At 44.6% G+C, this 16,044-nt stretch overlaps 1 protein-coding gene across 6 annotated transcripts in view; it reads right to left on the bottom strand.

Moving 5' to 3' along the window:
- numb (NUMB endocytic adaptor protein) overlaps nucleotides 1-16,044 on the bottom strand; it is a 272,755-nt gene that overhangs the window by 205,097 nt on the left and 51,614 nt on the right. For all 6 annotated transcript variants that reach the window (XM_072263780.1, XM_072263789.1, XM_072263746.1 and 3 more), the window contains exon 2: nucleotides 2,463-2,552. The gene's annotated coding sequence lies outside the window, so the exon portion shown is untranslated. The remainder of the gene's footprint in view (nucleotides 1-2,462; nucleotides 2,553-16,044) is intronic.

Below are 16,044 nucleotides of genomic sequence, written 5' to 3' on the forward strand. Positions count from 1 at the left end.
ATTGTGGACTTTAGGAAGGGGAAATTATGAGAACACACACCAGTTCTCACTGAGGTGCCAACGGTTTTAAGGGCGAGCAGTTTCAAGTTCCTGGTCCTCATCAACTCAGAGAACCTATCCTGGGCCCATCATATTGATCGAATCATGGAGGCAGCACATCAGTGGTTCTATTTCATTAGGAATTTGATGCGATTTATAATGTCACCAAAGACTCCTGCAGATTTCTAAAGAAGTTAGGGTGGAGAGCATTCTGACTGATTATATGTATCAAAGCTTAGTATGGAGGCTCCAATGCACAGGACTGTAAGAGGCTGCTGTGGGTTCCAGGCTTGGCCAGTTCCATCACAGGAACAACCCTCCCTGCCAATAGATGCCAAAGAGGCATCCATCATTAAAGATTTTGAGCATCTGGGACATGCCCTCTTTCGATTACTACCATTGGAGAGGAGGTACAGGAAACTGAAGACTCACACTCAATATTTTAAGCACAATTTCTTTCCCTCGTCCAGTCTTTTGAATGGCCCATGAACTCATGAACACCACCTTGCTATTCATCTTTTGCAACTTTATTTTGTAACAGAGCATTTAATACATCTGCACTACTACTGCCACAAAAAAAACAAATTTCATGGCATATCAGTGATAATAAACCCGATGTTATTTCTGTGCATATATGTGCTTGTGACAATAAACTTAACTTTGACCTTACAGTAAAGTCCCAGGAAGTTGTCTGCAAGAGAGTATACAAGAAAAGATGTGAAATAGCAAGAACACATCAACACCAGATAATAAACATTGTTGAAGTAGCTCAATGAGGAGAATGGTCTCCACAATGGATGTGCAGTTTGTTTGAAATTGTGAAGCAAGCAGTCTTATGACATAGACCGCAAGACATTGGAACGGAATTAGGCCATTCAGCCTATCGAGTCTGTTCTTGATTGCTTTCATTTATGCATCTATAGAATGCCTTTGTTCACATTGAATCAAGTCTCAAAAGAGCAGCTCAGAATAGCACGTGTTTCAAATGGCCAGTGTCAGGTCGATGAACTACAAGGTCTGCCATTAAGCTGATCAAGTGTAACTTAGGCCTCAAGGCCACCCGTTGTTTCGGGAAGCTAACACTGGCTTGAAGAACTCGTGGAGATAACTTTGTTAATACCACTCAAGTACCAGTCATGGATGATCAATGTCTCAGAGGTGGCTAGAGGGCACGGATAACTGCCGCCTATAGGAACGTGCTAGATTTCAAATGGGATAAGTATAAGATCAATGTAAATGGGCAGTTGATGATTGGGTATCCTCTGATGGACCCTTTCTAGGTTGTTGGCTCAATTAAACACACTTTTTCTCAAATATCTGAAGGCTGTGTTGATGAACTGAAGAACACGAATTTCACTAACAAATGCCTGTACTGAGAGTTAGCTTCCATACAGGGAAGAAAGTTTATAATATAAATAAAGGAAATATTAGAGGAATTAAACAAAAGCTTTGTATACATCACTCAGAAGAAAATGGGTCAAGGTAGGATTTGTGTAAAAAGGATTGTTTGATAGTTGGTGGAGACTTGGTGGACCAAATGACCTGTTTCTATCCGAGACCCTTCGTCAGGACGAAGGGTCTCGGCCTGAAACGTCGACTGCACCTCTTCCTAGAGATGCTGCCTGGCCTGCTGCGTTCACCAGCAACTTTGATGAGTGTTGCTTGAATTTCCAGCATCTGCAGAATTCCTGTTGTTTGTGACCTGTTTCTATGTTGGATCTCCAATTAAGATACAAACCTGGTAGAAAATAACAGAGAACCAAGTGTCTAGTGAAAATAGGAACTGAAAGTTCATAATTAAGAAAATAATATTAGGGTTTTTGGCAAAAGGTTGCAACTTGCAAGTTTGGCACCCTTGGGACCTAGCCAGCGCTAGGCCACAGAAATTACTCTAAACACCCTCAACATAAACATACCAAACCCCTAGCATTGTCAAGTTTAATCTGCACAAACTTTTAAGTGGCTTCCTCCTGTGAACACTGTCCTCCTTAAACTAGCTATCTGCATAGATTTTCTAAATGGAACACACATGGAACAGTCTGGTGCTGGTATTTTATTTCATATTATGGTAGTTGGGACTAAATGAACTCCTCCTCTGCATCATTCATATCTATCCATTCAATTCATATTTATGCATCTACCCTAAAAGCCTCAAACTGCACCAAACTGCCTGTTTCCACTACTAACCCCGGAAACATTGCAACAAAAACTGTACCCAGGCCCCTCAAAACTATAGTTGGACCAACCTGGAATGAAGTCTAGAGCATACTGATACTGACGAAAGATTATTCAGATTGACCAGTCTCTAGTTTATTCTGATTTTCGGATCAGCTTACATTCTTTTCTTGTTGTGCTCTGGGAGCAGTCTTAGATTATACTATTAACTTAAAATTAAAATGATCAATGGTTATCCTTTTCCTCACCTTTTTTTTAAACTGCAAATCCAGTACGATTCTTCCTCTGACTGATTTTTAGATCTCTTCGTACTATCAATGTTTTGTCCTCTTCATCAACTGTGAAAATGAACAAGTGGTCAGTTAATGTCTGCATTTCTTTATCTAGTACTGTCATGCCTCTAAATACCTTTGAAAAATCTTCTGGCACTTTAATCCACTCACTTAGAATGATACTAATAACTATAATACAATATTTTCTTGATGCCATGAAATACAACATATATCATTAATAACAACAGGAATTCTGCAGATGTTGGAAATTCAAGCAACACACATCAAAGTTGCTGGTGAACGCAGCAGGCCAGGCAGCATCTCTAGGAAGAGGTAAAGTCGACATTTCAGGCCGAGACCCTTCGTCAGGACTAACTGAAGGAAGAGTTAGTAAGAGATTTGAAAGTGGGAGGGGGAGGGGGAGATCTGAAATGATAGGAGAAGCCAGTCTGAGTCAAGATGTGGTCGAAAAGTTGAAGAGCCAAAGAAATTACAGATGGGGAGCAGTGAGAGATGGTTTCACTGAACTCCCGTCGAAGAGAGGATTTAAACTTCTTCGGTGTAGGCATCACCGGAAGAGGCTTCGCAGCAGTGACCACCACTCTACTATAAGTCTACTGACTCTCACAGCTATCTGGACTATTATGCCCCACCGCCCCCTCGTACCCCATCCATTATTTATTTTTATACACACATTCTTTCTCTCACTCTCCTTTTTCTCCCTCTGTCCCTCTGACTATACCCCTTGCCCATCCTCTGTTCCCTCCCCCCCCCCCATCTTTCTCCCTGGGCCTCCTGTCCCATGATCCTCTCATATCCCCTTTGCCAATCACCTGTCCAGCTCTTGGCTCCATCCCTCCCCCTCCTGTCTTCTCCTATCATTTCAGATCTCCTCCTCCCCTCCCCCTCCCACTTTCAAATCTCTTACTAACTCTTCCTTCAGTTAGTCCTGACGAAGGGTCTCGGCCTGAAACGTCGACTGCACCTCTTCCTGGAGATGCTGCCTGGCCTGCTGCGTTCACCAGCAACTTTGATGTGTGTTGCTCACATATCATTAATACTAGACCAGCCTTTAATACTAGATGCAGCCTGATCTACCAATACACACAGAAAATACTCCAGGATTAGCTGCTTTTTTTTTTGTGTGAGTCTTTCCCCCCTTGCCACTGCAGTCATTTAATATAACCGTAACTGCTAAGGTTCACTGTGGTCTCCAACTGCTCCCACATATCATGGAAACAATATATTACCTACCCTGCTGTATCAGAACGAAGAATTAATTCAACATGAATAAAAGTAGCCAGCAGAAAAACTTCAGGTTTTTTTTAACCAGACAACATGAATTTAGTTTTAAAATACAAATTACAGTTATACTTTTGAAGTGGATTTTCCTGTTCAGAAAGTGAAAATCTATCACAGGGGTCCCCAACCTTTTTTGCATTGCAGACCAGTTTAATATTGACAATATTTTTGCTGACCGGCTGACCAGTGGGGTGGGGGTAGAGTTGCCAACGGACAAGAGTAGCAGTCAAATGCGTTGTTTACCCAGAAAGACTACAATGGCCATGAAGCCTTGCACGGGCACCAGTGCGCATGCGCGTCGTGACCTGCCGATTCCCGCCCAGCAAATCCTTTTTGGCGATTCTGTTCGTGGGGGTGGGTGTTAATCACTACTGGAATATAGGCGATAAGTGGGTAATACACTCAATTTTGTTTCTAAAAGGGTTTATCTAACGAATTTAATATTAAACACAGAGCACATATTTTCCTCGCATGAATACAGTGATAAGTCAATTATCAGGGGAGGACAGGGGAGCTTGAAGTAAGTGTTGAACAAACTTCCAGTAGAAGTGGTAGAGGCAGGTTCGATATTATCATTTAAAGAAAAATTGGATAGGTATATGGACAGGAAAGGAATGGAAGGTTATGGGCTGTGTGCAGGTCGGCGGGACTAGGTGAGAGTAGCGTTCGGCACGGACTAGAAGGGCAGAGAACGCCTGTTTCCGTGCTGCAATTGTTATAGGGTCATTTATAAGTCAATAGCATCATAACATTTTAAGTAATATTTGGATATTAAACGCACAGCACATATTTTCTCCGTATGAATATATAAAATCATTGCAACACACCAATATCGCTGAATCAGCTGGAGCCCTGGGCTTGTTTCCCTGCGACAAGACGGTCCCATCAAGGGGTGATGGGAGACAGCGACACTGGAAGGGGGTTCCTTATGTCCAGTCTATTCTGCAGTTTAGCTTTCGCTGCATTCACTGCAGAAAACTCCGCTTCGCAGAAAAATGTTGGAAATGAAAGCAACGTTTTCAGTGCTTTCGTGGCTATCTCAGGATATTTAGCCTTAACTTTGATCCAAAATGCCGACAGAGATGTTATGTCAAACTTACTTTTCAGCCCGTCATCATTTGCAAGCTCAAGGAGTTGATCTCCTTCCCACCTGACACGGATGACGCGCGGGTCATGACCTCGCATGCGTAATGGCTGATCAGTGGCCGTGACAGGGAATGAGGAAAGGTGCAGCTGACCAAATCATATCGCTTCCTCGCAGCCCGGTAGCGCATGCTCTGCGGCCCGGTACCGGTCCGCAGCCCAGTGGTTGGGGACCACTGATCTATCGTACTTACCCTGCCTTTCTGTCAAGTCACAATAATACTTTACCTCAACTTTTTAAACATGTGATTCAATTTACAGCGAGCACAATAACAAAGCCTCCTGCATCACTAATCACCAAGGAGGGAGGGAGCCATGGTGCATGGGGAGCAGAGGAGAGAACCGGCATGTGGGGAGTGGGGGGAGGGGGGGGAGGAGAGGAAAGGTGCGTGGGGGGGTGGGGAGGAGAGGACGGGTGCATTGCTGGGGGAGGAGAGGAGAGAGCTGGCGCATGGGGGGTGGGGCAGGGGGGGTGAAGAGGGCTGGTGTTTAATAAACATTCCTGCCAACTGAACACTGCACAACCAGCAGGAAACATCTCCATGACCGACTTTATTGGAAGTTAGATCATTGCTGAAGGACTTTGTGATGATTGGGTCTAAAACTTCACCACCAGAAACTTCCACTACCATGTCTTGGCATTGGGATAATTGACCATCAGGAACCACAATAATCATTTTCTGGGAGTTACAGTGCCTCTAAAAAGTATTCACCCCCCCCCCCCCCACTTGGATGTTTTCACGTTTTGTTTTACAACATTGAACCACAGTGGATTTAATTTGGTTTTTTTGACACTGATCAACAGAAAAAGACTCTTTCATGCCCAAGTGAAAACAGGTCTCTACAAAGTGATCTAAATTAATTACAAATATAAAACACAAAATAATTGATTGCATAAGTATTTACCCACCCACTCTCCCCCTTAATATGACACACCAAATCATCACTGGTGCAGCCGATTGGTTTTAGAAGTCTTATAATTAGTTAAATGGAGATCACCTGTGTACAGGGAAGGTGTTTCAATTGTCTTTCATAAAAATACACCTGTATCTGGAAGATCCAACTGCTGGTGAGTCAGTATCCTGGCAAATCTACACCATGAAGACTAGAACACTCCAAGCAACTCCATGAAAAGGTTATTGAAAAGCACAAGTCAGGAGATGGATACAAGCAAATTTCCAAGTCACTGAATATTCCTTGGAGGACAGTTAAGTCAATCATCAAGAAATCGAAAGAATATGGCACAGCTGTAAATCTGCCTAGAATAGTTTGTCCTCAAAAACTGAGTGACCATTCAAGGAGGGAACTATTGAGGGAAGCCACCATGTGACCCATGACATTCTTGGAGGAGCTACAAGCTTCAGTGGCTAAGATGGGAGAGACTGCGCACACAACAACTATTGCCGGGTGCCTCATCAGTCACAGCTTAATGGAAAGGTGACAAAGAGAAAGCCACTTTTGGGGGTAAAAACACACATGAAATCTTGGCTAGAGTTTGCCAGAAGGCATGTGGCTGTATGGTCTGATGAAACCAAAATTGAGTTTTTTTGGCTATCAGGTTTAATGCTTTCTTTGGCGTAAGCCAAATGCCGCACGTCATCAAAAACACATCATCCCTACCGTGAAGCATGGTGGTGGCTACATCATGTTGTGGGGATGCTTCAGTGCAGCAGTCCCTGGAAGGCTTGTGAAGGTAGAGGGTAAAACGAATGCAGCAAAATACAGGGAAATCCTGGAGGAAAACCTGATGCAGTCTGCAAGAGGTACTTGAGAAACTGAGTTACAGAGAAAGGTTGAATAGGTTAGGACTTTATTCCCTGGAGCGTAGAAGAATGAGGAGAGATTTGATAGAGGTATATAAAATTATGATGGGTATAGATAGAGTGAATGCAAGCAAGCTTTTTCCACTGAGGCAAGGGGGGGGGGGGGGAAAGAGGACATGGGTCAAAGGTGAAGGGGGAAAAGTTTAAAGGGAACATTGGGGGGGCTCCTTCACACAGAGTGGCGGGAGTGTGGAATGAGCTGCCAGGCGAGGTGGTAAATGCGGGTTCTTTTTTTAACATTTAAGAATAAATTGGACAGGTACATGGATGGGAGGTGCAGGGAGGGATACAGTCCGTGTGCAGGTCAGTGGGACTAGGCAGAAAATGGCTCGGTACAGCCAAGAAGGGCCAAAAGGCCTGTTTCTGTGCTGTAGTTTTCCTATGGTTTCTATGGAATCTGGAGCAGCAGCTGGATGACCTTCGACTCATAAGGGAGAATGAGGCAGTCATAGATGAGAGCTACAGGGAGGTAGTCACACCTAGGCTGCTGGAAGCAGGTTGTTGGGTGACAGAGGGGGGAAAGCAAAGGTGAGTAGACAGGTAAGTGCAGAGCACCCCTGTAGCCATTCCCTTGAATAATAAGTTTACTGTCCTGGGTACTGTTGGCGGGGACGACCACCCAGGTGTGAGCCACGGTGGCAGGGCCTCTGGCACTGAGTCTGACCCTGTGGTGCAGAAGGGTGGGACGGAGAAGAGCAGAGCTGTCGTCATTGGAGACTCTATAGTCAGGGGAGCAGACAGGAGACTTTGTGGACCTGAGAAGGACACCTGCATGGTTTGTTGCCTCCCGGATGCCAGGGTCCGGGATGTCTCTGACCGGGTGCACAACATCCTGGTATGAGAGGGAAAGCAACCAGAAGTCGTGATACATGTTGGTACCACTGACATAGGCAGGAAGAGGGATGAGGTCCTGAAGTGTGAGTTTCGGGAACTAGGCAGAAGGCTGAAGAACAGGACCTCAAGGGTGGCGTTCTCAGAATTGCTGCCAGTGCTACGTGATAGTGATGGTAAGAATTGGAGGAGATGGCAGTTGAATGCGTGGCTGAGGAGTTGGTGCAGGGAGCAGGGTTTTAGATTTTTGGACCATTGGGATCTCTTCTGGGGAAGGTGGGACCTGTACAGATTGGATGGGTTGCACCTGAACTCCTTGCAAGTAGGTTTGCTAGCATGGTTTGGGAGAGTTTAAACTAATTTGCAAGGGGGGTGGGACCCGAAGCGATAGAGCAGTGAAAGAAGTTCATGGAATAAAGCCAGATCTAACAGATAGAGAGGCTTTGAGGAAAAAGAATCAGAATAAAGGGTGTAAAGGTAGTAAGGTAGAAGGGCATGTACTTCAATGCAAGCAGCATCAGGAACAAAGGTGATGAACTGAGAGCTTGGATACATACATGAAATTATGATGTAGTGGCCATTACAGAGACCTGGCTGGCACCAGGTCTCAATACAGGTGTCCTCCACTTTTCCAACGTTCGCTTTATGAAACCTCACTGTTACGAAAGACCTACATTAGTACCCTATTTTCGCTTTCAGAAGGTGTTTTCACTGTTACAAAAAAAAATTCAGCACGCGATAAAAGGCAGCGCGCCCCGAGCAGCCGCTCTCCCCCAGATTCGGAACTGCTTTGCTTTAACACGTGCCTGTGAGCAGCTGTTTGCAAGTTGAGTTCTATGGTATCAGAAAAGCCTGAAAGAGCTCGTAAGGGTGTTACTTACGGTAAACTAGACATAATTAAGCATTTTGATCATGGTGAACGAAGTAAGGACAACGTGAGTTTGGCTTGTGGAAGCTGATAAACATGATGTTGAAGAGGTTTTGACATCCCATCACCAAGAACTGACAGATGAAGAGCTGATGCAATTGGAAGAAAAAAGGATAACAAGTGAAACCGAATGAGTAATGATAAAGTACAACTAATTTTGAAAGGGTATGTCAGTTTAGGGGATATTTGCAGGATGGTTTGAGTCCTTATTAAAGAACTATGTGATAGAAAAATGCGCGAGGCTCAGCAGTCAAGCAAGCCTTCCACATCAGCCACAGCAGACGACGAACCTCGACCTTCGACATCGAGACGGGCAGAGATAGAAGAAGATGAGCTGCCTGCTCTACTGGAAACGGGCGACAAGATGACACCCCAGTGTCCCACCACCCCAACCCCCAGGCCACGAACAGATACCGATTCGTGGAGAATGCAAAGGTAGCCGGGAGGCACACAGCACATCTTTAAGAAAAAAGCCAAAATAAACATGCTAATTAATTAGGTGCCGCCGACACGTAATTGTCGGCCCAGATCAGAGACGACGCAATCGGAAATCGGCACTGATCTGGGCCAACAATTACAGGCGGTATCTAATTAATTAGCATGTTTGTTTTGGCTTTTTTCCTAAAGATGTGCTGCGTACCTCTCGGCTACCGCTGGACCCCTGCATTCTTCGCGGCAATGTATCGCTCAGCGGCCTGGAGGGTGGGGGGCCACTGCACCACCCAAACTCCGACGACTCAATCTAACACACCATCATCAGTGTGCTCGCTGTCTTCCCGATTCCCGTAAGTGATACTACACTGTACATACATTATTTCTACTTTATATCAGCTGTGTATTTTTAACGTGTTATTTGGTATGATTTGGCAGCTTCATAGTTTAAAGGTTACTGGAGAGCGCTTGCGCAGTGTTTTTGCCAACCGCGCTTGCGTGAGATTTTCTGCTGACGGCGCTTGCGTGAGATTTTCGCTCCGGAGATCTGTGCCTGCAATGATTGTGTAAAAGTATTTCTACTTTATATAGGCTGTGTATTTATCATATCATTCCTGCTTTTACTATATGTTCCTGTTATTTTAGGTTTTATGTGTTATTTGGCAAGATTTGGTAGGTTATTTTTGGGTCTGCGAACGCTCACAAAATTTTCCCATATAAATAAATGGTAATTGCTTCTTCGCTTTATGAAATTTCCGCTTACGAACCGGTTCATAGGAACGCTCTACCTTCGGATGGCGGGGGAAACCAGTATTCCTGGATTTCAGTGTTTTAAAAGGGATAGAGAAGGGGGAAAAGGAGAGGAGGGGTGGCATTACTGGCCAGGGATACTATTACAGCTACAGAAAGGGTGGGTAATGTAGCAGGATCATCTTTTGAGTCAGTATGGGTGGAAGTCAAGGAACAGGAAGGGAGAAGTTACTCTATTGGGAGTATTCTATAGGCCCCCTGGTAGCAGCAGAGATACCGAGCAGATTGGGAGGCAGATTTTGGAAAGGTGCAAAAATAACAGGGTTGTTATCATGGGTGACTTTAACTTCCCTAATATTGATTGGCACCTGATTAGTTCCAAGAGTTTAGACGGAGCAGAGTTTGTTAAGTGTGTCCAGGACGGATTCCTGTCACAGTATAATGACAGGCCAACTAGGGGGATGCCATACTAGATCTAGTATTAGGTAATGAACCGGGTCAGGTCACAGATCTCTCAGTGGGTAAGCATCTGGGGGACAGTGACCACCGCTCCTTGGCCTTTAGCATTACCATGGAAAAGGATAGAATCAGAAAGGACAGGAAAGTTTTTAATTGGGGAAGGGCAAATTATGAGGCTATAAGGCTAGAACTTGCAGGTGTGAATTGGGATGACGTTTTTGCAGGGAAATGCACAATGGACATGTAGTCGATGTTTAGGGATCTCTTGCAGGATGTTAGGGATAAATTTGTCCCGGTGAGGAAGATAAAGAATGGTAGGGTGAAGGAACCATGGGTGACAAGTGAGGTGGAAAATCTAGTCAGGTGGAAGAAGGCAGCATGCATGAGGTTTAGGAAACAGGGATCAGATGGGTCTTTTGAGGAATATAGGGAAGCAAGAAAGGGCAAAGAAGAGCAAAAAGGGGGCATGAGAAGGTCTTGGTGAGTAGGGTAAAGGAAAACCCCGAGGCATTCTTCATTTATGTGAAGAACAAAAGGATGACAGAAATGAAAGTAGGACCGATTAGAGATAAAGGTGGGAAGATGTGCCTGGAGGCTGTGGAAGTGAGTGAGATCCTCAATGAATACTTTTCTTCGGTATTAACCAATGAGAGGGAACTTGATTACTGCGAGGACAATATGAGTGAGGTTGATGTTCTGGAGCATATTGATATTAAGGGAGAGGGGGTGTTGGAGTTATTAAAATGCATTAGGATGGATAAGTTCCCAGGGCCTGATGGAATATTCCCCAGGCTGCTCACATGGTGAGGGAAGAGATTGCTGAGCCTCTGGCTAGGATCTTTATGTCCTCGTTGTCCACGGATGGTACCGGAGGATTGGAGGAAGGTGAAGGTTGTCCCCTTGTTCAACAAAGGTAGTAGGGATAGTCTGGGTAATTATAGACCAGTCAGCCTTATGTCTGTGGTGGGAAAGCTGTTGGAAAAGATTCTTAAGAGATAGGATCTATGGGCATTTAGAGAATTATGGTCTGATCAAGGACAGTCAGCATGGCTTTGTGAAGGGCAGATCGTGTCTAACAAGCCTGATAGAGTTCTTTGAGGAGGTGACCAGGCATATAGATGAGGGTAGTGCAGTGGATGTGATCTACATGGATTTTAGTAAGGCATTTGACAAGGCTCCACACGGTAGGCTTATTCAGAAAGTCAGAAGGCATGCGATCCAGGGAAGTTTGGCCAGGTGGATTCAGAATTGGCTTGCCTGCAGAAGGCAGAGGGTCGTGACGGAGGGAGTAACATTCGGATTGGAGGGTTGTGACTAGTGGTGTGGGGGTAGAAAGGTGGGTTGGCAAGTTTGCAGATGACACAAAGGTTGGTGGTGTTGTAGATAGTGTAGAGGATTGTCGAAGATTGCAGAGACATATTGATAGGATACTGAAATGGGCTGAGAAGTGGCAGATGGAGTTCAACCCAGAGAAGTGAGCTGGTACACTTTGGAAGGACAAACTCCAAGGCAGAGTACAAAGTAAATGGCAGGATACTTGGTAGTGTGGAGGAGCAGAAGGATCTGGGGGTACATGTCCACAGATCCCTGAAAGTTGCCTCACAGGTAGATAGGGTAGTTAAGAAAGCTTATGCGGTGTTAGCTTTCATAAGTCGAGGGGTAGAGTTTAAGAGTCGCAAGATGCAGCTCTATGAAGCTCTGGTTAGGCCACACTTGCAGTACTGTGTCCAGTTCCGGTCGCCTCACTATAGGAAGGATGTGGAAGTATTGGAAAGGGTACAGAGGAGATTTATCAGGATGCTGCCTGGTTTAAAGAGTATAGATTATGATCAGAGATTAAGAGAGCTAGGGTTTTACTCTTTGGAGAGGAGGAGGATGACAGGAGACATGATAGAGGCGTACAAGATAACAAGAGGAATAGATAAGAGTGGATAGCCAGCACCTCTTCCCCAGGGCACCACTGCTCAATACAAGAGGACATGGCTTTAAGGTAAGGGGTGGGAAGTTCAAGGGGGATATTAGGAAGGTTTTTTACTCAGAGAGTGGTTGGTGCGTGGAATGCACTGCGTGAGTTAGTGGTGGAGGCAGACACACTAGTGAAATTTAAGAGACTACTAGACAGGTATATGGAGGAATTTAAGGTGGGGGGTTATATGGGAGGCAGGGTTTGAGGGTCGGCACAACACTGTGGGCCTAAGGCCTGTACTGTGCTGTTTTATGTATTGAATAAGGAAACTTTACTGAACACATCTGACAAACTCTATCCCATCTAGCCCTCTTTATGCAGGAGTCCGAGTCAATACCTGGGAAGTTAAAATCACCTACTATTACAACCTTATGTTTCTCATGCTCATCCATAGAACCTCCTGTCTGTTCCCCTAACCACTGTATCCCCTATCACTGCAGCACGCCTTCCCTTCTGAGCTAATTCATCATAAACTTCAAATATCACACCACAGTGGTTCGAGTGGTTGGATGCTTTGAGTAAACCAATTAACTTTTCAACTGCTATCACTCTTCCCCAACCCTCGATGTCTTCTGTTGGAACCTTTAAAACTCCTCTCTTTTGCCCCACATCTCTCTGAACCTTTCTTATCCATATATCCTTTTCAAGTACGTGCTAAATGTTTTTATAGACCTGACTCCAGCAAGTCATTTAGTGACCACCTGATTGATGGAAAAATAATTGCCCTTCAGGGCCCTGTTAAGTTTCTCCTCTCTCATCTTAACGTAGAGAAGGTCCAAACCCGCTCAACCTCTCTTCTTAAGTCATTCCTCCAAGTTTTGACAACATCTTTATGAATCTCAAGTGCACCATTGCCAGTTTAATAGCATTTTCCATATAGCAGAGTGAGCAAAACTAAACAATATTCCAAATGTGGCCTCACCAACAACCTTTAGAAATGCAAAATAACAATCCAGTTTCCATACTCAAATGTCCCAACTGAACTATCAGGCTCAGAATCATGAAATTTGTTGTTTTGCAACAACAGTACAGTGCAATACATAAAATACACTATAAATGATAATAACTATATTAAAAAATTAAATAAGTAGTGCAAAAAGAGCAACAAAATAGTGAGGCAGTATTTATGGGCTCATTGTCCGTTTAGAAATACGATGGTGGAGATAAGAGGCTGTCCTAAAATTTTTTAAATGTGCATCTTCAGGCTCCTGTACCTCTTCTATAATGGTAGTAATGAGATCAAGGCATGTCATGGATAGAGGGGGGTCCTTAAATAATGGATGCTGCTTTCTTGAGATATCACCTTCTCAAGATATCCTCAATGGTGGGGAGGCTAGTGCCCACGATGGAGCTGGCTGAGTTTACAATCTTTTGCAGCTTTTTCCAATGCTAGATCTTTTTCCAAGTCACACAGTCCTGGATGTAGAGAGAGTAAAGCAGTGTGCTAAGCAAACATCCTTGAGGTGCACTGGTGTTAACTGTCAGGCAAGAGGATGTTATTTCTGATTCATACTGACTGTAGTCTCCCAATAAGGAAGTGAAGTTATCCACATACCTGAAATAGCATGGATAACTTCACTCCCCTCAAAGCTGAATTAACTCCACAACTTAAAGACTCACTTTCAAGTATTCTACCGTGGATGTTCTCAGTATATATTTATTATTAACCATATAACCATATAACAATTACAGCACGGAAACAGGCCACCTCGGCCCTTCTAGTCAGTGCCGAACTCTTACCCTATCCTAGTCCCACCAACCTGCACGCAGCCCATAACCCTCCACTCCTTTCCTGTCCATATATCTGTCCAATTTAACTTTAAACGACATTTAAACTGCCTCAGCCACTTCTGCTGGAAGCTCATTCCACACAGCTACCACTCTCTGAGGAAAGAAATTCCCCCTCATGTTACCCCTAGACTTTTGTTCTCTAAGTCTCAACCCATGTCCTCTTGTTTGAATCTTCCCCACTCTCAATGGAAAAAGCCTATCCACGTCAACTCTATCTATCCCCCTCATAATTTTAAATACCTCTATCAAGTCCCCCCTCAACCTTCTACCCTCCAAAGAATAAAGACCTAACTTGTTCAACCTTTCTCTCTAACTTAGGAGATGAAACCCAGGAATAATAGGGAAACTAGGTTAATTATTTGCACTGTTTGTCTTATTTTGCACATTGGTAGTTGGCCAGTCTTTGATTTTGTATAGTTTTTCTTAAATTCTATTGTATTTATTTTCCTATAAACAACTGCAAAAAAAACTCAAGATAGTATATGGTCACAGAAACATACTTTAGTTTCATAATAAATGCTCTTTGAACTTCGAAATCTAGCATTCCAAAAGCCTTCCTCACCACCCTATCAATCAGCCATTCCACTTTCTAGGAACCAATTACATGTAACTCTTAGGTCCCTCTGTTTTAAAACACTTACCAGGGCCTTGCCATTCACTGTAAAATTCCAGCTGGATTATACATGCCAAAATATAGTATCTTGTACTTATCAGAATTAAACTCAATTTGCCATTTGTTGGCCCACTTCCCCAGCTGATCAAGATTACTCTAAATTGTGTAAACATTTTCACGGTCTGCAAAACCACCTATTCTCATGTCAGCCACCAACTTACTAACTACGGCTTCTATATTCTCATCCTAATCATTTATACAGATGACGAACAGCAAGCCTAGCACCGACCTCAAGTCACACACTCCCCCCTCCCCCCCTGATCCCAGCTCTCATCCGTGCCATCCCCTCCAACCTTCAACTCTCTGAGGCAGAGCGCTCTGTCCTCAGTAAGGGCCTTACCTTTGTCCCCCTTTGCCCACACCTCAGCGAGTTCCGCGTTCACCATGACGCTGAACTCTTTTTCCGCCGGCTCCGTCTTCAAGCCTACTTCTTCGGCAAGGACTCTCCCACCCCCACCAATCACTCTTTCTCTCGTCTTCAACCCTCCTCCCCTTCATGGACACCCCGCTCTGGCCTCCTGCCTGCTCTGGACCTTTTTATTCCCAACTGCCGACGGGACATCAACCTTCTCAACTTCACCACACCTTGTTCCAATTCCAACCTCACGCCTTCCAAACGCTCTGCTCTCCACTCTCTCCTCACTAATCCTAACTTTACTATAAAACCCATTGATAAGGGAGGTGCTGTTGTAGTCTGGCGCACTGACCTCTACCTTGCCGAGGCACAGCAACAACTTGCGGCTACCTCCTCTTACTTACCCCTCGATCGTGACCCCACTAAGGAGCACCAGGCCATTGTCTCCCACACCATCACCAACTTTATCCGCTCAGGGGATCTCCCATCCACTGCCACCAACCTTATAGTTCCCACACCTCGCACTTCCCGTTTCTACCTCCTACCCAAGATCCACAAACCTGTCTGTCCAGGTAGACCCATTGTCTCAGCTTGCTCCTGCCCCACTGAACTCATTTCTGCATACCTCGACACTGTTTTATCCCCCCTTGTTCAATCCCTTCCGATCTATGTTCATGACACTTCTCACGTTCTGAATTTTTTCAATGATTTTAAGTTCCCTGGCCCCCACCGCTTTATTTTCACCATGGATGTCCAGTCCTTATATACTTCCATCTCCCATCAGGAAGGTCTCAAAGCTCTCCGCTTCTTTTTGGATTCCAGACCTAATCAGTTCCCCTCTACCACCACTCTGCTCCATCTAGCAGAATTAGTCCTTACTCTTAATAATTTCTCCTTTGGCTCCTCCCTCTTTCTCCAAACTAAAGGTGCAGCTATGGGCACTCGTATGGGTCCTAGCTATGCCTGCCTTTTTGTTGGCTTTGTGGAGCAATCTATGTTCCGTGCCTATTCTGGTATCTGTCCCCCACTTTTCCTTCGCTACATCGACGACTGCATTGGCGCTGCTTCCTGCACGCATGCTGAGCTCGTTGACTTCATTAACTTT

The sequence above is a fragment of the Mobula birostris genome, chromosome 1 (assembly GCF_030028105.1).
Source record: "Mobula birostris isolate sMobBir1 chromosome 1, sMobBir1.hap1, whole genome shotgun sequence".
Taxonomy (NCBI): Eukaryota; Metazoa; Chordata; class Chondrichthyes; order Myliobatiformes; family Myliobatidae; genus Mobula; species Mobula birostris.